Raw genomic sequence first — 24,717 nt, forward strand, 5'->3', positions numbered from 1 at the left:
AATCTCTTAGATCTGCAGGCCATCGAAATGACTCCCAGGCAAGTGGGGCCGTTCTTCAGCTCTCACTTGGACAACAGCAATGCCTTTTGTTTCTTCTTTTCCATGTTGTTAATCCCTCTCCTCCTGTCGTTTCTAAGACAGAAGAACAAGAAGGGCTGGGCAAGTGGGCGCTACGATTTACAGAGACTTTAGTTCTGTCAGGGCAGGACAGCTACGCGAGACGTCCCTTCCCTGAGCCTTCCCTTTGTGGGCATGCCCCCACCTGGAAGTCATTTTCTGTGTGCTGTAAATAGCTGTCCATCCCTGTGTAAGTCCTACGGAGGTGCGGGTTCCTTGTGGTCAGAGGCTCTTTGGGGTGGCCATGGCGTCCTCTAGACACTCGAGTCCCCACAGGGCTTGCCCCTTTGCAACGTCATCGTTTTACACATGCTTCTCGGGTGAATGTCACGGAAGGGCGACAAACCCTGCTGCCTGCCTGTTCTCCTACTCTTCCCATAGGTCGCTCTCCCAGTGTCTGTCGTGTTTCGTCAACTGAAAGGGACATTTAAAGATAATGGATGTTTGGTGACTTTTGTCTTCCCCAGGTACGCTAGCAGGCTCATGTCCATCAAAAGAGAAGCCTCATCTCAAGGAGAGGTTAACCTGAGGCGGGATGAAATGCAGAATCAAATCGATAGGGTCAATGAGGAAATTCAAGAAGCTGAAATTCAAGGAGAAGAAAGTAAGTGCAGTCAGTTTGGTTTTGCAGAATGCTTGCGAATGTCTGTCTTCTGGATAATTCGAGGCTTGACCTTTAGCCAATGGTTTCCTCAATTTTTAACTCCAGTCCTATTTGGGGGTGCGGGGAACTTGTCCTAATGTGTCTTATTACATGATTTTTGTCTTAGTTCATGGAAAGTGAATCAATACAAATATTGGTTGCCAGGCAGCAGAGCGGTAAGGGCTAGGCAAGTGGAGTTCCATGACTTTCGCAAGGTTAGGAAAAGGTAGGAAAATATGTGATGCCGGATCTGAATCCAGGGCTTCTCAAGTCCAGGTTCCTCACTCTTATCCACAGCCACTGACCTTCCCCTCTAGATGATATCGAAAGGTGACTTTTTCATGGCAATGACTATAACTTCATCCTCTTGGCCATGGCGCTCTGTTCATCATTTTCATCACAGATGGTGATAGAAATGTACAGGATGCGGGATATTGGACTAAAGTCTTCCTCGGCCGAGGAAACATTCTGGAATAATGAGGAAATATCTGATGTGTGGCTCAGTGCCTAAAGTGCTGACTGCATAGTGAGGAAGGCTGGAGTTCAAGTCATGTCTCAGCTACTGCCTCGTGATATGCCCCTGGGCCAATGATTGAGCCTCTGGCCGAGGTTCCTCCATGCCCATATGGGGGAAATAATAGTAGCTACCTCTCAGGGTTGTGGTCAGGATGAAAGGGAGATGATATTTATGCAGCACCGAGCAGCACAGTGCGTGTCACCTAGTAGGGGCAGAATGTATTCTTGTTCCCTTTCCTTGAGTCAGTAACCTTAGATTCCTGCGAGGATCAAAATGGATCAAAATCAGGAGTCTGCATTTCTGGTCCCAGCTATGCCACTAAGGCCTTTGGGACTGTTGGAAAAATGATTTGTTCTCCATGGGCCTCAATTTCTTAATCTGTTTTGGGAGGGTTTTGCAGGACTTTGCAGCTCTCAGGTCCTCTGTGGGATATTTCCAGGTTTATGTTGTTATATTTCCCTTTCCCACCTCTCATCATTGTAATCAAATCATCCCTGCCCTGGTTTCCCCTTCTTTGACTTGTCAGCAGCCACTCATCATCATTTCTCTCAAGTCGCAGAGGTTGTGAGGCATCCTTTTCCTCTTCTCGTTTCATTTTTTCGCCGTAGTTTTGTTGGCGGACGTCCATGTGCATCGATGTTTAAGGCTTTGGGCTCTTCTCGAGCTTTGACATGTGCCCTGCTCTCTTGCAATGCTATGTGTCACCTTGTCAGCTGTAGCTGCTCCAATTCCTTTTTCGCCCCTTTTGATGGGCAGGTTGCCTGAGACACCATCTTCATCTTTTCATCAAGGTTCACTCATCTCTGATATGGTCAGGGTCTTGTAGCCCTGCCTGGTCAGGGTTAGTGCTGATTGACAGTTTTCTGTGAGACAGGACTGAAACGGAATTTGAGCATCTTTTTTTCCTAAACCTTGATGTTGAAAAAGATGGAGAGCCCAATATTGTACGGCTTCGTCATGGGTTGTCTTCTTTTTGTTCTTTTGTAACATGCCCAGCCTCCCGAACCCCGAGGTTGCCCCTTTTATGCACCACAGGGTTATTTTCCCATTCTTCCATTGCTCAGGAATTTGCGGAATCTGCCAGGCAAATTGCTTGTGTTGCGTAGAGAGCCTAGTGTTGGATTTGGGCAAGAAGACCTTGGGTGGAAATCTCGTCTAACATTTCCCTGCATCAAGGCAGCCTCTGATTGAGAGTGGAAAGGGCCCTTATTGGTCAAGCAATTCCACCCCACCCCCAACTCAGGCCAAAAGCTTTGAAATGGCTTGCACAAATACTCTATCGCTTCTGCTTTCCTGTAGCCTCCCTAAATATCCTTGGAGGTTCACTCGTTTTTAAGGTCCCTCTCAATTGTTGTCCTCAGCGACAAGAATCCTGGAACTGAGAAGCAGTTTCTATGTCAATTATCAAGGATGAAGCTCAGCTAACATAGGCAGAGCTTTAATTTCCTCTTTGCAACCCATGAGAGCATGTAGATTATTCCTTTTACAGTCATCATCAGCCAAACCAAGAAAACAAGAGGATGTAGGAAAGTGGGAAATGTCGTAATGATGGTAGTTCTTAACAAGCAACAGCCATGAAAGCCATATGGCCTATTGTGTATAGACCACGGCCTCAGATCGTTTTCAGCTATGTAACGCTGAGCACATAATCTCAATATTTGTAGACTTCTGGACCAACAGCTTCAGGGCAGCTAAGGGACTCAGTGGACAGAAAAGGCTTGGAGACAGGAGGTGTGCTGAGTTCCAAGGTGACTGGGGACAGGTTCTAGCTGTGTGACCCTGGTCAATTCTCTTTGCCACAATTGCCTAGGCCTTCCCGCTCTTCTGCCTGGCAACTAATACATAGTATTGAGTCTCAGACAGAAGGTAAGGGCTCAAAAATGGACACCCCCCCCCTCCGCAGCCCCCCACACACCCAAGACATTGAATGCAAAGTCATTCTTCTTTAGTTTAATGTGGACAATCATTTAAGGTAAAAGGAGGCCGGCTTTTTTCATCCCAATGTTTCTCTCATTAGCTTTTGTGGCTTTAAAAATAAATGTCTTCTATTCCTCTCCCATGTTCAGTGCATGCTGCAGTCATTGCCATCATTGAAGCCATTAAGAAGGGCATCGCAGAAGAGACTCTTGTAACTCTCAAGAATCCCAAAGCCGCTTTAACGTCTGTGGATGATAACCTGGCTGCGAATTATCAAAAGGAACTTTGGGAAGCCATACAGCAGAAAGAAGAGAAGGTACTTTATTCACTAAGGATTAAACGTAAAACATAGTTAAGGGTGTTCCTGGGTGCTGGAAATAGAACAGTTGTCAGCTGATAAACAGTGACTACCAGGGAGATATTTGAAGTCTTACTTCTTAGTAGGAAACAAGCCAGGGCACAGAGAAGAGGATTTGAAAGTAGATAATGAGGTAAAAGAAGGTCTCAAATGCATGAGGAACTTGCAGTTTTGTCAAAGCTCACCAGAAAAGTACTAGGAGATATGGTTGCAATAGAAAGAATGGGGAGTCCTTTACTTTGCAACAGCTAGAAGCGTGCTGGTGAATCTATGGCTCGTGTGCCAAAGACGGCACCCAGAGACCTCTCCTTGGATGTGGGTGTGGAGGATGCGTCCTCTGCAGAGTTGCTTTCCTGCCTCTGAGCTCAGGGTAAACCTTCCCTTTGTCCCCCCTCTGTCTGGGCTTCGGGGCTTCTTGGCTTGGGGAAGGTGTTGGTGTATCCCCTCCCGTAGAGCAGAGGCCGCCCACAGCCCTGAAAAGATCTCCACTTTCTTCTGTCCTTCCCTGCCAGGTGGCAGTGTGGGGGGGTGACCTCAGCCACCAAAGGGTAACCAGGCCCCCTCTGGCCCCTGCTCCCACCCCATGGGAATGGCAGCCCAATAGGCAGGCGGGACTGGGTGTAGGGGAAGGTCCCTGGCCTCAGGAGGTAGCTTTCTCCAGGCATGGGCTGGCTGGGTGCTGGCCCCACTCCCAAATGGTGAGTGCAGGGAGCTGGGTCTCTGAGTTGACTACCCTCTGGGCTTGCTCCACCTGCTCAGCCCACGGCCAGGCAGCAGCCCCCTCACTCAGCCAGCCCCCAACGCAGCTGGGTGCAAGGGCAGGTCCCTATGGCTACAGGAGTTGGCTTGCCCAGGCTCCAGCCAGCTGGGAGCCCTCATCCCCCCCCAAAGCCCCTCTGTCCAATGCTGGGGAGAGGGATGTGACACATTGTTGCAGTGTGGGCAGGGCAAAGCAGGGGATGGGGATCCGGGCACCAAGTCTGGAGGTGGGGTGGGGGAAGGCACCGCACAGTTCCCAAAAGTGTTTCCAAAAGTTTCCAAAGACTCAACCATCACTGACCTAGAATCACTGCCCAACCCTAGTTTTCAAGGAATCCCCATGTGCTCCTCATGTTGTTCCTTGAGAAAATTCTCAATCCTCGCTATATTTCTCCTTAAACTTCTTCCTGCATGAAATCACAGGCATCAAAATGTGTGCTTCATGCAACAGTTTTTCAGTGACAAGGCTTAAGTTCCCTTCCTTGCCTTCCTCTCCCCCATATGGCCAGAACTTGCATCCAGGATTCGGTCTGTTCCCCCGAAAGCCCCAGATCATGCCTGCCTCCCATGATTAGATTTTTCTAGTTGGGATTGATGTGGGTGATAAAAGTCTCAGCTTTGTAGAATAAGCCCAGGCTATGAGCTCTGAGAGGATGATTACAAGAGAAAAGTAGCTCTCTGTAGAACTTTCTCTCCAAGTTGTATTGGAGGAGTGGCCAAGCAGTCCAGCATCTTTGCCAACAACATCCCAAATAGAAGCGTGCAGAACTAGACAGGAGAAACAATGGAAGGAGAAAAGAAATGTGGTTTTACAAACACTGTTCAACAAGAACCAAAGTGCATTTTGATTCTGTAATCTATCGAGCCCATGTTGGACGTGAGAATCGGTGGCCCATTGGGAAAGGTATTCCCTGAAGGACTGAACTCTTGAAAGCCTGTTTGCTTTTGGGCTGCAACCATTGAAGTTGTTGTTTTTTCAGTATATCCTTTCTGAGGAGGAAAGAGATGAAAGGGAGGAGCTCCTGACCCAAGTTGAAATCCAAGGGATCATCAACGAAGTCAACAGTAAGTGATGTCATTTTGTGAAGGAAGTGCGAGGTGATAGACTTTTGTTCCCTCAAGTCCCCTGAAGTTGTGTGGCATCCTTTTCCTCTTTCTGCCTTCTGCTTTTGACATTGTTTTTGTGGAGGACTTTCGTGCGAGTCCATTCATGAGGCTCGGGGGGCTTCTCATGGTTTGAAACCTCCCCAACTCCCATGGGATGAAATCTGTGACCTTGTCCACTGTAGCTGCTCCACAACTATTTGGCCCCTTTTGTTGTGCCGGAAGGCTGAGACACGCCATCTGCCCCTTTCCATCAAGGATCATTCATCTCTGATGTGGTCTAGGTATTGTAGACCTCTCCGTGGTCAGGGTAAGTGGTGATTGGCTAGGCTGGTGCTGCCCGGAAGAGTAGTGATCGTTAAACCCCCAATCCCTGAGCGATTCAAGGGGAAACACCAGCAAGTACATAAAGTGTGATTCGGACTGCCATCTGACTGCCTCCTTGTCCTCCAGGGCTCGCTGCTGTCGATGAGATCAATGCTGTGATTCGGGAAGGTCATCCCAGTAACACCGTGATGGCACTCATGAAACCTGAGGCCCAGCTCCCGACCGTCCATCCCTTTGCTGCTGTTCTGTATCAGGATGAACTGTTCAACCTTCAGGAACAGAGCTCTTTGGTAAGTGCAGGAGGTCTGTGGCTGCATGAGTGACTCAGAGGCTGGAGCATTGCTTGGGAAGGGCAGAATCCACTTGAAAATGAGGTGTTGCTCTGAGATCATGGCAGAAGGGGAAGAAAGCTGCTGGGACTTTGCGGCCATTCATAGGATCTAGTTGCCCTTCACTTAAAGTAGTGATTCCCCAGAAAGCATAGGCACTGCGTCGTCCGGACTGCCATGACGGCTGGTCCCGTGGAGGGAGCATTGGACCGGGGGTCCTGCAGACTTCGGTTCCCGTGTGGCCTGGTTGCCTTTGGTAGCTGGCTGATCGCGAGCTTCACACCAATGGCCTAGCCCTTACATACCACTTTTCTGCCTTGGAAGCTCTCCTGAGCATTGATTCCAAGACAGAAGGGAAGGGATTGACCAAACAGACTGAGATGGAACAGTCAGTGAGGCAAGCCGGAGGAACACCGGCCCGGGGCGATACCCTGAAACGTTAGGGCCCTGTGACCTTACTGAAGGTCCCGAAGCCCCGTCGCCTAGGCCTTCGCATTCTTTTACCTTGGAACCTAAGCACTCTATGGGTGTCACAAGAGAAGGTAAGGGTTGAAGAAAAAGCCTTTCTCTTTCTGCAAGCACTCTGTCGGGAGTAATAGCACAGCTCCTTGCCAGCTTATCATCCCGTGTGGCCCTGATAGTCAGCTTGTCGAATTATCAGCTGTTGGCAATATTAGGGACTACACTGGCATTCCTTCTCATGCATCCTTGTTCTTCTTCTCATCCACCTACCTATTGACTTCCTTTTCTTCAACTGTGACCATGGCACCTTTGGCAGCAAGGTGTTTCAAGCAGGTTTTTCGTTTTTGTGTTTCGTGGGGATTTTCAGAATTGATACTTTGTATAATGCCGTGACAATTCTCCTGAAGGACATATGTTTTGCTCCAGAACTACTTGGCCCCCGAGGAGCTGTCCACGACAGTAGAGAAGGTGTCAGCCGTTGCTCTGCTTAACCAGGCGTTGGAAACCGAGGATCTTGAGTTGACCCAGGATCGTCTCAGAAATCCCTCAATTGACTTCAATAACCTGGATGAAGCACACTTGGAACGGTAAGGGATCCCTCATTCCTTTCAGCTCTTTGTCAGTGGTACCGGTGAGATTCTGGAATCATTGGCTCCAGGGACCTGTAATCTCAAGGATGGAGTCCTTCCTGTCAAAGCCCTTTGGAAATGTTTTTGGTTTCCTGATCGGCCATATTCTAAGTGGTCATGAGGAGCTAAGAGTGCTCGTGGACGTTGTCTTGGTTGTATTTGCTTTTCCGAAAAGGTGGACTTGTTCCTTTCAACTGTGGGGGATATAAGGGAAGCTGCCACCGGAACCTACACCTTTGCCATGCTTTCAGGTAGAGTGGCTACCTTGGGCTTTTTTTTTTCAGTAAGAGAGGTCCGGTGACAAGCTCAGGAAGAAGTCAGCAGGACCTGCTTTTGAGTCCTCTGTGGCCTGCGTGAGCCAGACCATGTTGAGCTCTCAGTGTTTAAGGAGCCTCTCTGCACTGGTAGATCTGATCACTGTCAGGCATTCTGCATTATCTCCAACCATCTGTCCCATCACCTGCTCTAATACGGGGCAAAGCAGACATTGAGAAGAGAGGGCTTCCTTTTGCTATTTCCTTGGGACAGCCCTGAACAGGGTCCTTGCTGGCACGTGCCCATGTTCAGCTGCTGTTCCTTTCATTTGATGCTGCCAGAACTCACTCCTGGACAGCAAAGACACTGGAGCCATTAGTGCAGGATGGATGGATGTTCTAAACCAAAGTGAAAAGTTTGAGAAAGAAACATACCTGCATGTGGAAGAGGGCAAGGCCAGGATACTTTTTAGTCAGGCTCTATGGGATTGTCCTCATTTGTGTTGCTGACCCCCCCGAGGGGAGATATTGCTGGTCCTCTCCCAGTGTTAACAGTTATAAAATGCCCCACCTTACCCCCCATCCCCTCACCACCCACCCTGAAGGTGAGCAAAAGTTCTCCAGAGGACAGATTTGTCAGGGATCCCCTACCCCAGCCACCTCTGCACCAGAGAAGGAAGCTGAGGCTTAGATAGGTTTGTTGGCTTTGCCTGTGATCCCATTGGTAGTAGATGGCCGATTAAGGATGAAAAACGAAAGGAAACCAAAATTACCCTTTGCTTTAAATCTTGGGATCTGTCTTAGGCTTTGGTTCTGAGGCCAAAGAGCAGTAAGGGCTAGAGAATGCAGGCGAGGGTGACTTCTCCATGGTTAGGCAGCTAGGAAGTGTCTGGGGTCCTCCTTGAATCGAAGACCTCCCCTCTCTCCGCCTGACTCTCAATACCCCAAGCCACCTAGAGTCAGGATTTTCATCCAGCTCTTCTGACTCCAAATTCCACAGTCAGAAGAATAAGGAAACCAACTGTGTGTAGAAAACCATGGCTCTGTGACTGCGATGGAGAAAAACCTTTCCGACCTGAGACCACTTTGCCCCTTCTGGCCTTGACACTCTCAGAGTGGGATTAGCCAGGTCCACAAGGTCAGAGAGAAACTGCTTTTCTCTTGTCAACTCTGGTGCATTCTGCATGCCCAGAATCTCTTAGATCTGCAGGCCATCGAAATGACTCCCAGGCAAGTGGGGCCGTTCTTCAGCTCTCACTTGGACAACAGCAATGCCTTTTGTTTCTTCTTTTCCATGTTGTTAATCCCTCTCCTCCTGTCGTTTCTAAGACAGAAGAACAAGAAGGGCTGGGCAAGTGGGCGCTACGATTTACAGAGACTTTAGTTCTGTCAGGGCAGGACAGCTACGCGAGACGTCCCTTCCCTGAGCCTTCCCTTTGTGGGCATGCCCCCACCTGGAAGTCATTTTCTGTGTGCTGTAAATAGCTGTCCATCCCTGTGTAAGTCCTACGGAGGTGCGGGTTCCTTGCGGTCAGAGGCTCTTTGGGGTGGCCATGGCGTCCTCTAGACACTCGAGTCCCCACAGGGCTTGCCCCTTTGCAACGTCATCGTTTTACACATGCTTCTCGGGTGAATGTCACGGAAGGGCGACAAACCCTGCTGCCTGCCTGTTCTCCTACTCTTCCCATAGGTCGCTCTCCCAGTGTCTGTCGTGTTTCGTCAACTGAAAGGGACATTTAAAGATAATGGATGTTTGGTGACTTTTGTCTTCCCCAGGTACGCTAGCAGGCTCATGTCCATCAAAAGAGAAGCCTCATCTCAAGGAGAGGTTAACCTGAGGCGGGATGAAATGCAGAATCAAATCGATAGGGTCAATGAGGAAATTCAAGAAGCTGAAATTCAAGGAGAAGAAAGTAAGTGCAGTCAGTTTGGTTTTCCAGAATGCTTGCGAATGTCTGTCTTCTGGATAATTCGAGGCTTGACCTTTAGCCAATGGTTTCCTCAATTTTTAACTCCAGTCCTATTTGGGGGTGCGGGGAACTTGTCCTAATGTGTCTTATTACATGATTTTTGTCTTAGTTCATGGAAAGTGAATCAATACAAATATTGGTTGCCAGGCAGCAGAGCGGTAAGGGCTAGGCAAGTGGAGTTCCATGACTTTCGCAAGGTTAGGAAAAGGTAGGAAAATATGTGATGCCGGATCTGAATCCAGGGCTTCTCAAGTCCAGGTTCCTCACTCTTATCCACAGCCACTGACCTTCCCCTCTAGATGATATCGAAAGGTGACTTTTTCATGGCAATGACTATAACTTCATCCTCTTGGCCATGGCGCTCTGTTCATCATTTTTCACAGATGGTGATAGAAATGTACAGGATGCGGGATATTGGACTAAAGTCTTCCTCGGCCGAGGAAACATTCTGGAATAATGAGGAAATATCTGATGTGTGGCTCAGTGCCTAAAGTGCTGACTGCATAGTGAGGAAGGCTGGAGTTCAAGTCATGTCTCAGCTACTGCCTCGTGATATGCCCCTGGGCCAATGATTGAGCCTCTGGCCGAGGTTCCTCCATGCCCATATGGGGGAAATAATAGTAGCTACCTCTCAGGGTTGTGGTCAGGATGAAAGGGAGATGATATTTATGCAGCACCGAGCAGCACAGTGCGTGTCACCTAGTAGGGGCAGAATGTATTCTTGTTCCCTTTCCTTGAGTCAGTAACCTTAGATTCCTGCGAGGATCAAAATGGATCAAAATCAGGAGTCTGCATTTCTGGTCCCAGCTATGCCACTAAGGCCTTTGGGACTGTTGGAAAAATGATTTGTTCTCCATGGGCCTCAATTTCTTAATCTGTTTTGGGAGGGTTTTGCAGGACTTTGCAGCTCTCAGGTCCTCTGTGGGATATTTCCCGGTTTATGTTGTTATATTTCCCTTTCCCACCTCTCATCATTGTAATCAAATCATCCCTGCCCTGGTTTCCCCTTCTTTGACTTGTCAGCAGCCACTCATCATCATTTCTCTCAAGTCGCAGAGGTTGTGAGGCATCCTTTTCCTCTTCTCGTTTCATTTTTTCGCCGTAGTTTTGTTGGCGGACGTCCATGTGCATCGATGTTTAAGGCTTTGGGCTCTTCTCGAGCTTTGACATGTGCCCTGCTCTCTTGCAATGCTATGTGTCACCTTGTCAGCTGTAGCTGCTCCAATTCCTTTTTCGCCCCTTTTGATGGGCAGGTTGCCTGAGACACCATCTTCATCTTTTCATCAAGGTTCACTCATCTCTGATATGGTCAGGGTCTTGTAGCCCTGCCTGGTCAGGGTTAGTGCTGATTGACAGTTTTCTGTGAGACAGGACTGAAACGGAATTTGAGCATCTTTTTTTCCTAAACCTTGATGTTGAAAAAGATGGAGAGCCCAATATTGTACGGCTTCGTCATGGGTTGTCTTCTTTTTGTTCTTTTGTAACATGCCCAGCCTCCCGAACCCCGAGGTTGCCCCTTTTATGCACCACAGGGTTATTTTCCCATTCTTCCATTGCTCAGGAATTTGCGGAATCTGCCAGGCAAATTGCTTGTGTTGCGTAGAGAGCCTAGTGTTGGATTTGGGCAAGAAGACCTTGGGTGGAAATCTCGTCTAACATTTCCCTGCATCAAGGCAGCCTCTGATTGAGAGTGGAAAGGGCCCTTATTGGTCAAGCAATTCCACCCCACCCCCAACTCAGGCCAAAAGCTTTGAAATGGCTTGCACAAATACTCTATCGCTTCTGCTTTCCTGTAGCCTCCCTAAATATCCTTGGAGGTTCACTCGTTTTTAAGGTCCCTCTCAATTGTTGTCCTCAGCGACAAGAATCCTGGAACTGAGAAGCAGTTTCTATGTCAATTATCAAGGATGAAGCTCAGCTAACATAGGCAGAGCTTTAATTTCCTCTTTGCAACCCATGAGAGCATGTAGATTATTCCTTTTACAGTCATCATCAGCCAAACCAAGAAAACAAGAGGATGTAGGAAAGTGGGAAATGTCGTAATGATGGTAGTTCTTAACAAGCAACAGCCATGAAAGCCATATGGCCTATTGTGTATAGACCACGGCCTCAGATCGTTTTCAGCTATGTAACGCTGAGCACATAATCTCAATATTTGTAGACTTCTGGACCAACAGCTTCAGGGCAGCTAAGGGACTCAGTGGACAGAAAAGGCTTGGAGACAGGAGGTGTGCTGAGTTCCAAGGTGACTGGGGACAGGTTCTAGCTGTGTGACCCTGGTCAATTCTCTTTGCCACAATTGCCTAGGCCTTCCCGCTCTTCTGCCTGGCAACTAATACATAGTATTGAGTCTCAGACAGAAGGTAAGGGCTCAAAAATGGACACCCCCCCCCTCCGCAGCCCCCCACACACCCAAGACATTGAATGCAAAGTCATTCTTCTTTAGTTTAATGTGGACAATCATTTAAGGTAAAAGGAGGCCGGCTTTTTTCATCCCAATGTTTCTCTCATTAGCTTTGGTGGCTTTAAAAACAAATGCCTTCTATTCCTCTCCCATGTTCAGTGCATGCTGCAGTCATTGCCATCATTGAAGCCATTAAGAAGGGCATCGCAGAAGAGACTCTTGTAACTCTCAAGAATCCCAAAGCCGCTTTAACGTCTGTGCATGATAACCTGGCTGCGAATTATCAAAAGGAACTTTGGGAAGCCAAGCAGCAGAAAGAAGAGAAGGTACTTTATTCGCTAAGGATTAAACGTAAAACATAGTTAAGGGTGTTCCTGGGTGCTGGAAATAGAACAGTTGTCAGCTGATAAACAGTGACTACCAGGGAGATATTTGAAGTCTTACTTCTTAGTAGGAAACAAGCCAGGGCACAGAGAAGAGGATTTGAAAGTAGATAATGAGGTAAAAGAAGGTCTCAAATGCATGAGGAACTTGCAGTTTTGTCAAAGCTCACCAGAAAAGTACTAGGAGATATGGTTGCAATAGAAAGAATGGGGAGTCCTTTACTTTGCAACAGCTAGAAGCGTGCTGGTGAATCTATGGCTCGTGTGCCAAAGACGGCACCCAGAGACCTCTCCTTGGATGTGGGTGTGGAGGATGCGTCCTCTGCAGAGTTGCTTTCCTGCCTCTGAGCTCAGGGTAAACCTTCCCTTTGTCCCCCCTCTGTCTGGGCTTCGGGGCTTCTTGGCTTGGGGAAGGTGTTGGTGTATCCCCTCCCGTAGAGCAGAGGCCGCCCACAGCCCTGAAAAGATCTCCACTTTCTTCTGTCCTTCCCTGCCAGGTGGCAGTGTGGGGGGGTGACCTCAGCCACCAAAGGGTAACCAGGCCCCCTCTGGCCCCTGCTCCCACCCCATGGGAATGGCAGCCCAATAGGCAGGCGGGACTGGGTGTAGGGGAAGGTCCCTGGCCTCAGGAGGTAGCTTTCTCCAGGCATGGGCTGGCTGGGTGCTGGCCCCACTCCCAAATGGTGAGTGCAGGGAGCTGGGTCTCTGAGTTGACTACCCTCTGGGCTTGCTCCACCTGCTCAGCCCACGGCCAGGCAGCAGCCCCCTCACTCAGCCAGCCCCCAACGCAGCTGGGTGCAAGGGCAGGTCCCTATGGCTACAGGAGTTGGCTTGCCCAGGCTCCAGCCAGCTGGGAGCCCTCATCCCCCCCCAAAGCCCCTCTGTCCAATGCTGGGGAGAGGGATGTGACACATTGTTGCAGTGTGGGCAGGGCAAAGCAGGGGATGGGGATCCGGGCACCAAGTCTGGAGGTGGGGTGGGGGAAGGCACCTCACAGTTCCCAAAAGTGTTTCCAAAAGTTTCCAAAGACTCAACCATCACTGACCTAGAATCACTGCCCAACCCTAGTTTTCAAGGAATCCCCATGTGCTCCTCATGTTGTTCCTTGAGAAAATTCTCAATCCTCGCTATATTTCTCCTTAAACTTCTTCCTGCATGAAATCACAGGCATCAAAATGTGTGCTTCATGCAACAGTTTTTCAGTGACAAGGCTTAAGTTCCCTTCCTTGCCTTCCTCTCCCCCATATGGCCAGAACTTGCATCCAGGATTCGGTCTGTTCCCCCGAAAGCCCCAGATCATGCCTGCCTCCCATGATTAGATTTTTCTAGTTGGGATTGATGTGGGTGATAAAAGTCTCAGCTTTGTAGAATAAGCCCAGGCTATGAGCTCTGAGAGGATGATTACAAGAGAAAAGTAGCTCTCTGTAGAACTTTCTCTCCAAGTTGTATTGGAGGAGTGGCCAAGCAGTCCAGCATCTTTGCCAACAACATCCCAAATAGAAGCGTGCAGAACTAGACAGGAGAAACAATGGAAGGAGAAAAGAAATGTGGTTTTACAAACACTGTTCAACAAGAACCAAAGTGCATTTTGATTCTGTAATCTATCGAGCCCATGTTGGACGTGAGAATCGGTGGCCCATTGGGAAAGGTATTCCCTGAAGGACTGAACTCTTGAAAGCCTGTTTGCTTTTGGGCTGCAACCATTGAAGTTGTTGTTTTTTCAGTATATCCTTTCTGAGGAGGAAAGAGATGAAAGGGAGGAGCTCCTGACCCAAGTTGAAATCCAAGGGATCATCAACGAAGTCAACAGTAAGTGATGTCATTTTGTGAAGGAAGTGCGAGGTGATAGACTTTTGTTCCCTCAAGTCCCCTGAAGTTGTGTGGCATCCTTTTCCTCTTTCTGCCTTCTGCTTTTGACATTGTTTTTGTGGAGGACTTTCGTGCGAGTCCATTCATGAGGCTCGGGGGGCTTCTCATGGTTTGAAACCTCCCCAACTCCCATGGGATGAAATCTGTGACCTTGTCCACTGTAGCTGCTCCACAACTATTTGGCCCCTTTTGTTGTGCCGGAAGGCTGAGACACGCCATCTGCCCCTTTCCATCAAGGATCATTCATCTCTGATGTGGTCTAGGTATTGTAGACCTCTCCGTGGTCAGGGTAAGTGGTGATTGGCTAGGCTGGTGCTGCCCGGAAGAGTAGTGATCGTTAAACCCCCAATCCCTGAGCGATTCAAGGGGAAACACCAGCAAGTACATAAAGTGTGATTCGGACTGCCATCTGACTGCCTCCTTGTCCTCCAGGGCTCGCTGCTGTCGATGAGATCAATGCTGTGATTCGGGAAGGTCATCCCAGTAACACCGTGATGGCACTCATGAAACCTGAGGCCCAGCTCCCGACCGTCCATCCCTTTGCTGCTGTTCTGTATCAGGATGAACTGTTCAACCTTCAGGAACAGAGCTCTTTGGTAAGTGCAGGAGGTCTGTGGCTGCATGAGTGACTCAGAGGCTGGAGCATTGCTTGGGAAGGGCAGAATCCACTTGAAAATGAGGTGTTGCTCTGAGATCATGGCAGAAGGGGAAGAAAGCTGCTGGGACTTTGCGGCCATTCATAGGATCTAGTTGCCCTTCACTTAAAGTAGTGATTCCCCAGAAAGCATAGGCACTGCGTCGTCCGGACTGCCATGACGGCTGGTCCCGTGGAGGGAGCATTGGACCGGGGGTCCTGCAGACTTCGGTTCCCGTGTGGCCTGGTTGCCTTTGGTAGCTGGCTGATCGCGAGCTTCACACCAATGGCCTAGCCCTTACATACCACTTTTCTGCCTTGGAAGCTCTCCTGAGCATTGATTCCAAGACAGAAGGGAAGGGATTGACCAAACAGACTGAGATGGAACAGTCAGTGAGGCAAGCCGGAGGAACACCGGCCCGGGGCGATACCCTGAAACGTTAGGGCCCTGTGACCTTACTGAAGGTCCCGAAGCCCCGTCGCCTAGGCCTTCGCATTCTTTTACCTTGGAACCTAAGCACTCTATGGGTGTCACAAGAGAAGGTAAGGGTTGAAGAAAAAGCCTTTCTCTTTCTGCAAGCACTCTGTCGGGAGTAATAGCACAGCTCCTTGCCAGCTTATCATCCCGTGTGGCCCTGATAGTCAGCTTGTCGAATTATCAGCTGTTGGCAATATTAGGGACTACACTGGCATTCCTTCTCATGCATCCTTGTTCTTCTTCTCATCCACCTACCTATTGACTTCCTTTTCTTCAACTGTGACCATGGCACCTTTGGCAGCAAGGTGTTTCAAGCAGGTTTTTCGTTTTTGTGTTTCGTGGGGATTTTCAGAATTGATACTTTGTATAATGCCGTGACAATTCTCCTGAAGGACATATGTTTTGCTCCAGAACTACTTGGCCCCCGAGGAGCTGTCCACGACAGTAGAGAAGGTGTCAGCCGTTGCTCTGCTTAACCAGGCGTTGGAAACCGAGGATCTTGAGTTGACCCAGGATCGTCTCAGAAATCCCTCAATTGACTTCAATAACCTGGATGAAGCACACTTGGAACGGTAAGGGATCCCTCATTCCTTTCAGCTCTTTGTCAGTGGTACCGGTGAGATTCTGGAATCATTGGCTCCAGGGACCTGTAATCTCAAGGATGGAGTCCTTCCTGTCAAAGCCCTTTGGAAATGTTTTTGGTTTCCTGATCGGCCATATTCTAAGTGGTCATGAGGAGCTAAGAGTGCTCGTGGACGTTGTCTTGGTTGTATTTGCTTTTCCGAAAAGGTGGACTTGTTCCTTTCAACTGTGGGGGATATAAGGGAAGCTGCCACCGGAACCTACACCTTTGCCATGCTTTCAGGTAGAGTGGCTACCTTGGGCTTTTTTTTTTCAGTAAGAGAGGTCCGGTGACAAGCTCAGGAAGAAGTCAGCAGGACCTGCTTTTGAGTCCTCTGTGGCCTGCGTGAGCCAGACCATGTTGAGCTCTCAGTGTTTAAGGAGCCTCTCTGCACTGGTAGATCTGATCACTGTCAGGCATTCTGCATTATCTCCAACCATCTGTCCCATCACCTGCTCTAATACGGGGCAAAGCAGACATTGAGAAGAGAGGGCTTCCTTTTGCTATTTCCTTGGGACAGCCCTGAACAGGGTCCTTGCTGGCACGTGCCCATGTTCAGCTGCTGTTCCTTTCATTTGATGCTGCCAGAACTCACTCCTGGACAGCAAAGACACTGGAGCCATTAGTGCAGGATGGATGGATGTTCTAAACCAAAGTGAAAAGTTTGAGAAAGAAACATACCTGCATGTGGAAGAGGGCAAGGCCAGGATACTTTTTAGTCAGGCTCTATGGGATTGTCCTCATTTGTGTTGCTGACCCCCCCGAGGGGAGATATTGCTGGTCCTCTCCCAGTGTTAACAGTTATAAAATGCCCCACCTTACCCCCCATCCCCTCACCACCCACCCTGAAGGTGAGCAAAAGTTCTCCAGAGGACAGATTTGTCAGGGATCCCCTACCCCAGCCACCTCTGCACCAGAGAAGGAAGCTGAGGCTTAGATAGGTTTGTTGGCTTTGCCTGTGATCCCATTGGTAGTAGATGGCCGATTAAGGATGAAAAACGAAAGGAAACCAAAATTACCCTTTGCTTTAAATCTTGGGATCTGTCTTAGGCTTTGGTTCTGAGGCCAAAGAGCAGTAAGGGCTAGAGAATGCAGGCGAGGGTGACTTCTCCATGGTTAGGCAGCTAGGAAGTGTCTGGGGTCCTCCTTGAATCGAAGACCTCCCCTCTCTCCGCCTGACTCTCAATACCCCAAGCCACCTAGAGTCAGGATTTTCATCCAGCTCTTCTGACTCCAAATTCCACAGTCAGAAGAATAAGGAAACCAACTGTGTGTAGAAAACCATGGCTCTGTGACTGCGATGGAGAAAAACCTTTCCGACCTGAGACCACTTTGCCCCTTCTGGCCTTGACACTCTCAGAGTGGGATTAGCCAGGTCCACAAGGTCAGAGAGAAACTGCTTTTCTCTTGTCAACTCTGGTGCATTCTGCATGCCCAGAATCTCTTAGATCTGCAGGCCATCGAAATGACTCCCAGGCAAGTGGGGCCGTTCTTCAGCTCTCACTTGGACAACAGCAATGCCTTTTGTTTCTTCTTTTCCATGTTGTTAATCCCTCTCCTCCTGTCGTTTCTAAGACAGAAGAACAAGAAGGGCTGGGCAAGTGGGCGCTACGATTTACAGAGACTTTAGTTCTGTCAGGGCAGGACAGCTACGCGAGACGTCCCTTCCCTGAGCCTTCCCTTTGTGGGCATGCCCCCACCTGGAAGTCATTTTCTGTGTGCTGTAAATAGCTGTCCATCCCTGTGTAAGTCCTACGGAGGTGCGGGTTCCTTGCGGTCAGAGGCTCTTTGGGGTGGCCATGGCGTCCTCTAGACACTCGAGTCCCCACAGGGCTTGCCCCTTTGCAACGTCATCGTTTTACACATGCTTCTCGGGTGAATGTCACGGAAGGGCGACAAACCCTGCTGCCTGCCTGTTCTCCTACTCTTCCCATAGGTCGCTCTCCCAGTGTCTGTCGTGTTTCGTCAACTGAAAGGGACATTTAAAGATAATGGATGTTTGGTGACTTTTGTCTTCCCCAGGTACGCTAGCAGGCTCATGTCCATCAAAAGAGAAGCCTCATCTCAAGGAGAGGTTAACCTGAGGCGGGATGAAATGCAGAATCAAATCGATAGGGTCAATGAGGAAATTCAAGAAGCTGAAATTCAAGGAGAAGAAAGTAAGTGCAGTCAGTTTGGTTTTCCAGAATGCTTGCGAATGTCTGTCTTCTGGATAATTCGAGGCTTGACCTTTAGCCAATGGTTTCCTCAATTTTTAACTCCAGTCCTATTTGGGGGTGCGGGGAACTTGTCCTAATGTGTCTTATTACATGATTTTTGTCTTAGTTCATGGAAAGTGAATCAATACAAATATTGGTTGCCAGGCAGCAGAGCGGTAAGGGCTAGGCAAGTGGAGTTCCATGACTTTCGCAAGGTTAGGAAAAGGTAGGAAAATATGTGATGCCGGATCTGAATCCAGGGCTTCTCAAGTCCAGGTTCCTCACTCTTATCCACAGCCACTGACCTTCCCCTCTAGATGATATCGAAAGGTGACTTTTTCATGGCAATGACTATAACTTCATCCTCTTGGCCATGGCGCTCTGTTCATCATTTTTCACAGATGGTGATAGAAATGTACAGGATGCGGGATATTGGACTAAAGTCTTCCTCGGCCGAGGAAACATTCTGGAATAATGAGGAAATATCTGATGTGTGGCTCAGTGCCTAAAGTGCTGACTGCATAGTGAGGAAGGCTGGAGTTCAAGTCATGTCTCAGCTACTGCCTCGTGATATGCCCCTGGGCCAATGATTGAGCCTCTGGCCGAGGTTCCTCCATGCCCATATGGGGGAAATAATAGTAGCTACCTCTCAGGGTTGTGGTCAGGATGAAAGGGAGATGATATTTATGCAGCACCGAGCAGCACAGTGCGTGTCACCTAGTAGGGGCAGAATGTATTCTTGTTCCCTTTCCTTGAGTCAGTAACCTTAGATTCCTGCGAGGATCAAAATGGATCAAAATCAGGAGTCTGCATTTCTGGTCCCAGCTATGCCACTAAGGCCTTTGGGACTGTTGGAAAAATGATTTGTTCTCCATGGGCCTCAATTTCTTAATCTGTTTTGGGAGGGTTTTGCAGGACTTTGCAGCTCTCAGGTCCTCTGTGGGATATTTCCAGGTTTATGTTGTTATATTTCCCTTTCCCACCTCTCATCATTGTAATCAAATCATCCCTGCCCTGGTTTCCCCTTCTTTGACTTGTCAGCAGCCACTCATCATCATTTCTCTCAAGTCGCAGAGGTTGTGAGGCATCCTTTTCCTCTTCTCGTTTCATTTTTTCGCCGTAGTTTTGTTGGCGGACGTCCATGTGCATCGATGTTTAAGGCTTTGGGCTCTTCTCGAGCTTTGACATGTGCCCTGCTCTCTTGCAATGCTATGTGTCACCTTGTCAGCTGTAGCTGCTCCAATTCCTTTTTCGCCCCTTTTGATGGGCAGGTTGCCTGAGACACCATCTTCATCTTTTCATCAAGGTTCACTCATCTCTGATATGGTCAGGGTCTTGTAGCCCTGCCTGGTCAGGGTTAGTGCTGATTGACAGTTTTCTGTGAGACAGGACTGAAACGGAATTTGAGCATCTTTTTTTCCTAAACCTTGATGTTGAAAAAGATGGAGAGCCCAATATTGTACGGCTTCGTCATGGGTTGTCTTCTTTTTGTTCTTTTGTAACATGCCCAGCCTCCCGAACCCCGAGGTTGCCCCTTTTATGCACCACAGGGTTATTTTCCCATTCTTCCATTGCTCAGGAATTTGCGGAATCTGCCAGGCAAATTGCTTGTGTTGCGTAGAGAGCCTAGTGTTGGATTTGGGCAAGAAGACCTTGGGTGGAAATCTCGTCTAACATTTCCCTGCATCAAGGCAGCCTCTGATTGAGAGTGGAAAGGGCCCTTATTGGTCAAGCAATTCCACCCCACCCCCAACTCAGGCCAAAAGCTTTGAAATGGCTTGCACAAATACTCTATCGCTTCTGCTTTCCTGTAGCCTCCCTAAATATCCTTGGAGGTTCACTCGTTTTTAAGGTCCCTCTCAATTGTTGTCCTCAGCGACAAGAATCCTGGAACTGAGAAGCAGTTTCTATGTCAATTATCAAGGATGAAGCTCAGCTAACATAGGCAGAGCTTTAATTTCCTCTTTGCAACCCATGAGAGCATGTAGATTATTCCTTTTACAGTCATCATCAGCCAAACCAAGAAAACAAGAGGATGTAGGAAAGTGGGAAATGTCGTAATGATGGTAGTTCTTAACAAGCAACAGCCATGAAAGCCATATGGCCTATTGTGTATAGACCACGGCCTCAGATCGTTTTCAGCTATGTAACGCTGAGCACATAATCTCAATATTTGTAGACTTCTGGACCAACAGCTTCAGGGCAGCTAAGGGACTCAGTGGACAGAAAAGGCTTGGAGACAGGAGGTGTGCTGAGTTCCAAGGTGACTGGGGACAGGTTCTAGCTGTGTGACCCTGGTCAATTCTCTTTGCCACAATTGCCTAGGCCTTCCCGCTCTTCTGCCTGGCAACTAATACATAGTATTGAGTCTCAGACAGAAGGTAAGGGCTCAAAAATGGACACCCCCCCCCTCCGCAGCCCCCCACACACCCAAGACATTGAATGCAAAGTCATTCTTCTTTAGTTTAATGTGGACAATCATTTAAGGTAAAAGGAGGCCGGCTTTTTTCATCCCAATGTTTCTCTCATTAGCTTTGGTGGCTTTAAAAACAAATGCCTTCTATTCCTCTCCCATGTTCAGTGCATGCTGCAGTCATTGCCATCATTGAAGCCATTAAGAAGGGCATCGCAGAAGAGACTCTTGTAACTCTCAAGAATCCCAAAGCCGCTTTAACGTCTGTGCATGATAACCTGGCTGCGAATTATCAAAAGGAACTTTGGGAAGCCAAGCAGCAGAAAGAAGAGAAGGTACTTTATTCGCTAAGGATTAAACGTAAAACATAGTTAAGGGTGTTCCTGGGTGCTGGAAATAGAACAGTTGTCAGCTGATAAACAGTGACTACCAGGGAGATATTTGAAGTCTTACTTCTTAGTAGGAAACAAGCCAGGGCACAGAGAAGAGGATTTGAAAGTAGATAATGAGGTAAAAGAAGGTCTCAAATGCATGAGGAACTTGCAGTTTTGTCAAAGCTCACCAGAAAAGTACTAGGAGATATGGTTGCAATAGAAAGAATGGGGAGTCCTTTACTTTGCAACAGCTAGAAGCGTGCTGGTGAATCTATGGCTCGTGTGCCAAAGACGGCACCCAGAGACCTCTCCTTGGATGTGGGTGTGGAGGATGCGTCCTCTGCAGAGTTGCTTTCCTGCCTCTGAGCTCAGGGTAAACCTTCCCTTTGTCCCCCCTCTGTCTGGGCTTCGGGGCTTCTTGGCTTGGGGAAGGTGTTGGTGTATCCCCTCCAGTAGAGCAGAGGCCGCCCACAGCCCTGAAAAGATCTCCACTTTCTTCTGTCCTTCCCTGCCAGGTGGCAGTGTGGGGGGGTGACCTCAGCCACCAAAGGGTAACCAGGCCCCCTCTGGCCCCTGCTCCCACCCCATGGGAATGGCAGCCCAATAGGCAGGCGGGACTGGGTGTAGGGGAAGGTCCCTGGCCTCAGGAGGTAGCTTTCTCCAGGCATGGGCTGGCTGGGTGCTGGCCCCACTCCCAAATGGTGAGTGCAGGGAGCTGGGTCTCTGAGTTGACTACCCTCTGGGCTTGCTCCACCTGCTCAGCCCACGGCCAGGCAGCAGCCCCCTCACTCAGCCAGCCCCCAACGCAGCTGGGTGCAAGGGCAGGTCCCTATGGCTACAGGAGTTGGCTTGCCCAGGCTCCAGCCAGCTGGGAGCCCTCATCCCCCCCCAAAGCCCCTCTGTCCAATGCTGGGGAGAGGGATGTGACACATTGTTGCAGTGTGGGCAGGGCAAAGCAGGGGATGGGGATCCGGGCACCAAGTCTGGAGGTGGGGTGGGGGAAGGCACCGCACAGTTCCCAAAAGTGTTTCCAAAAGTTTCCAAAGACTCAACCATCACTGACCTAGAATCACTGCCCAACCCTAGTTTTCAAGGAATCCCCATGTGCTCCTCATGTTGTTCCTTGAGAAAATTCTCAATCCTCGCTATATTTCTCCTTAAACTTCTTCCTGCATGAAATCACAGGCATCAAAATGTGTGCTTCATGCAACAGTTTTTCAGTGACAAGGCTTAAGTTCCCTTCCTTGCCTTCCTCTCCCCCATATGGCCAGAACTTGCATCCAGGATTCGTTCTGTTCCCCCGAAAGCCCCAGATCATGCCTGCCTCCCATGATTAGATTTTTCTAGTTGGGATTGATGTGGGTGATAAAAGTCTCAGCTTTGTAGAATAAGCCCAGGCTATGAGCTCTGAGAGGATGATTACAAGAGAAAAGTAGCTCTCTGTAGAACTTTCTCTCCAAGTTGTATTGGAGGAGTGGCCAAGCAGTCCAGCATCTTTGCCAACAACATCCCAAATAGAAGCGTGCAGAACTAGACAGGAGAAACAATGGAAGGAGAAAAGAAATGTGGTTTTACAAACACTGTTCAACAAGAACCAAAGTGCATTTTGATTCTGTAATCTATCGAGCCCATGTTGGACGTGAGAATCGGTGGCCCATTGGGAAAGGTATTCCCTGAAGGACTGAACTCTTGAAAGCCTGTTTGCTTTTGGGCTGCAACCATTGAAGTTGTTGTTTTTTCAGTATATCCTTTCTGAGGAGGAAAGAGATGAAAGGGAGGAGCTCCTGACCCAAGTTGAAATCCAAGGGATCATCAACGAAGTCAACAGTAAGTGATGTCATTTTGTGAAGGAAGTGCGAGGTGATAGACTTTTGTTCCCTCAAGTCCCCTGAAGTTGTGTGGCATCCTTTTCCTCTTTCTGCCTTCTGCTTTTGACATTGTTTTTGTGGAGGACTTTCGTGCGAGTCCATTCATGAGGCTCGGGGGGCTTCTCATGGTTTGAAACCTCCCCAACTCCCATGGGATGAAATCTGTGACCTTGTCCACTGTAGCTGCTCCACAACTATTTGGCCCCTTTTGTTGTGCCGGAAGGCTGAGACACGCCATCTGCCCCTTTCCATCAAGGATCATTCATCTCTGATGTGGTCTAGGTATTGTAGACCTCTCCGTGGTCAGGGTAAGTGGTGATTGGCTCGGCTGGTGCTGCCCGGAAGAGTAGTGATCGTTAAACCCCCAATCCCTGAGCGATTCAAGGGGAAACACCAGCAAGTACATAAAGTGTGATTCTGACTGCCATCTGACTGCCTCCTTGTCCTCCAGGGCTCGCTGCTGTCGATGAGATCAATGCTGTGATTCGGGAAGGTCATCCCAGTAACACCGTGATGGCACTCATGAAACCTGAGGCCCAGCTCCCGACCGTCCATCCCTTTGCTGCTGTTCTGTATCAGGATGAACTGTTCAACCTTCAGAATCAGAGCTCCTTGGTAAGTGCAGGAGGTCTGTGGCTGCATGAGTGACTCGGAGGCTGGAGCATTGCTTGGGAAGGGCAGAATCCACTTGAAAATGAGGTGTTGCTCTGAGATCATGGCAGAAGGGGAAGAAAGCTGCTGGGACTCTGCGGCCATCCATAGGATCTAGTTGCCCTTCACTTAAAGTAGTGATTCCCCAGAAAGCATAGGCACTGCGTCGTCCGGACTGCCATGACGGCTGGTCCCGTGGAGGGAGCATTGGACCGGGGGTCCTGCAGACTTCGGTTCCCGTGTGGCCTGGTTGCCTTTGGTAGCTGGCTGATCGCGAGCTTCACACCAATGGCCTAGCCCTTACTTACCACTTTTCTGCCTTGGAAGCTCTCCTGAGCATTGATTCCAAGACAGAAGGGAAGGGATTGACCAAACAGACTGAGATGGAACAGTCAGTGAGGCAAGCCAGAGGAACACCGGCCCGGGGTGATACCCTGAAACGTTAGGGCCCTGTGACCTTACTGAAGGTCCCGAAGCCCCGTCGCCTAGGCCTTCGCATTCTTTTACCTTGGGACCTAAGCACTCTATCGGTGTGACAAGAGAAGGTAAGGGTTGAAGAAAAAGCCTTTCTCTTTCTGCAAGCACTCTGTCGGGAGTAATAGCACAGCTACTTGCCAGCTTATCATCCCGTGTGGCCCTGATAGTCAGCTTGTCGAATTATCAGCTGTTGGCAATATTAGGGACTACACTGGCATTCCTTCTCATGCATCCTTGTTCTTCTTCTCATCCACCTACCTATTGACTTCCTTTTCTTCAATTGTGACCATGGCACCTTTGGCAGCAAGGTGTTTCAAGCAGGTTTTTCGTTTTTGTGTTTCGTGGGGATTTTAAGAATTGATACTTTGTATAATGCCGTGACAATTCTCCTGAAGGACATATGTTTTGCTCCAGTACTACTTGGCCCCCGAGGAGCTGTCCACGACAGTAGAGAAGGTGTCAGCCGTTGCTCTGCTTAACCAGGCGTTGGAAACCGAGGATCTTGAGTTGACCCAGGATCGTCTCAGAAATCCCTCAATTGACTTCAATAACCTGGATGAAGCACACTTGGAACGGTAAGGGATCCCTCATTCCTTTCAGCTCTTTGTCAGTGGTACCGGTGAGATTCTGGAATCATTGGCTCCAGGGACCTGTAATCTCAAGGATGGAGTCCTTCCTGTCAAAGCCCTTTGGAAATGTTTTTGGTTTCCTGATCGGCCATATTCTAAGTGGTCATGAGGAGCTAAGAGTGCTCGTGGACGTTGTCTTGGTTGTATTTGCTTTTCCGAAAAGGTGAACTTGTTCCTTTCAACTGTGGGGGATATAAGGGAAGCTGCCACCGGAACCTACACCTTTGCCATGCTTTCAGGTAGAGTGGCTACCTTGGGCTTTCTGTCCAGTAAGAGAAGTCCGGTGACAAGCTCAGGAAGAAGTCAGCAGGACCTGCTTTTGAGTCCTCTG

This window comes from Monodelphis domestica, chromosome 3 (assembly GCF_027887165.1).
Source record: "Monodelphis domestica isolate mMonDom1 chromosome 3, mMonDom1.pri, whole genome shotgun sequence".
Taxonomy (NCBI): domain Eukaryota; kingdom Metazoa; phylum Chordata; class Mammalia; order Didelphimorphia; family Didelphidae; genus Monodelphis; species Monodelphis domestica.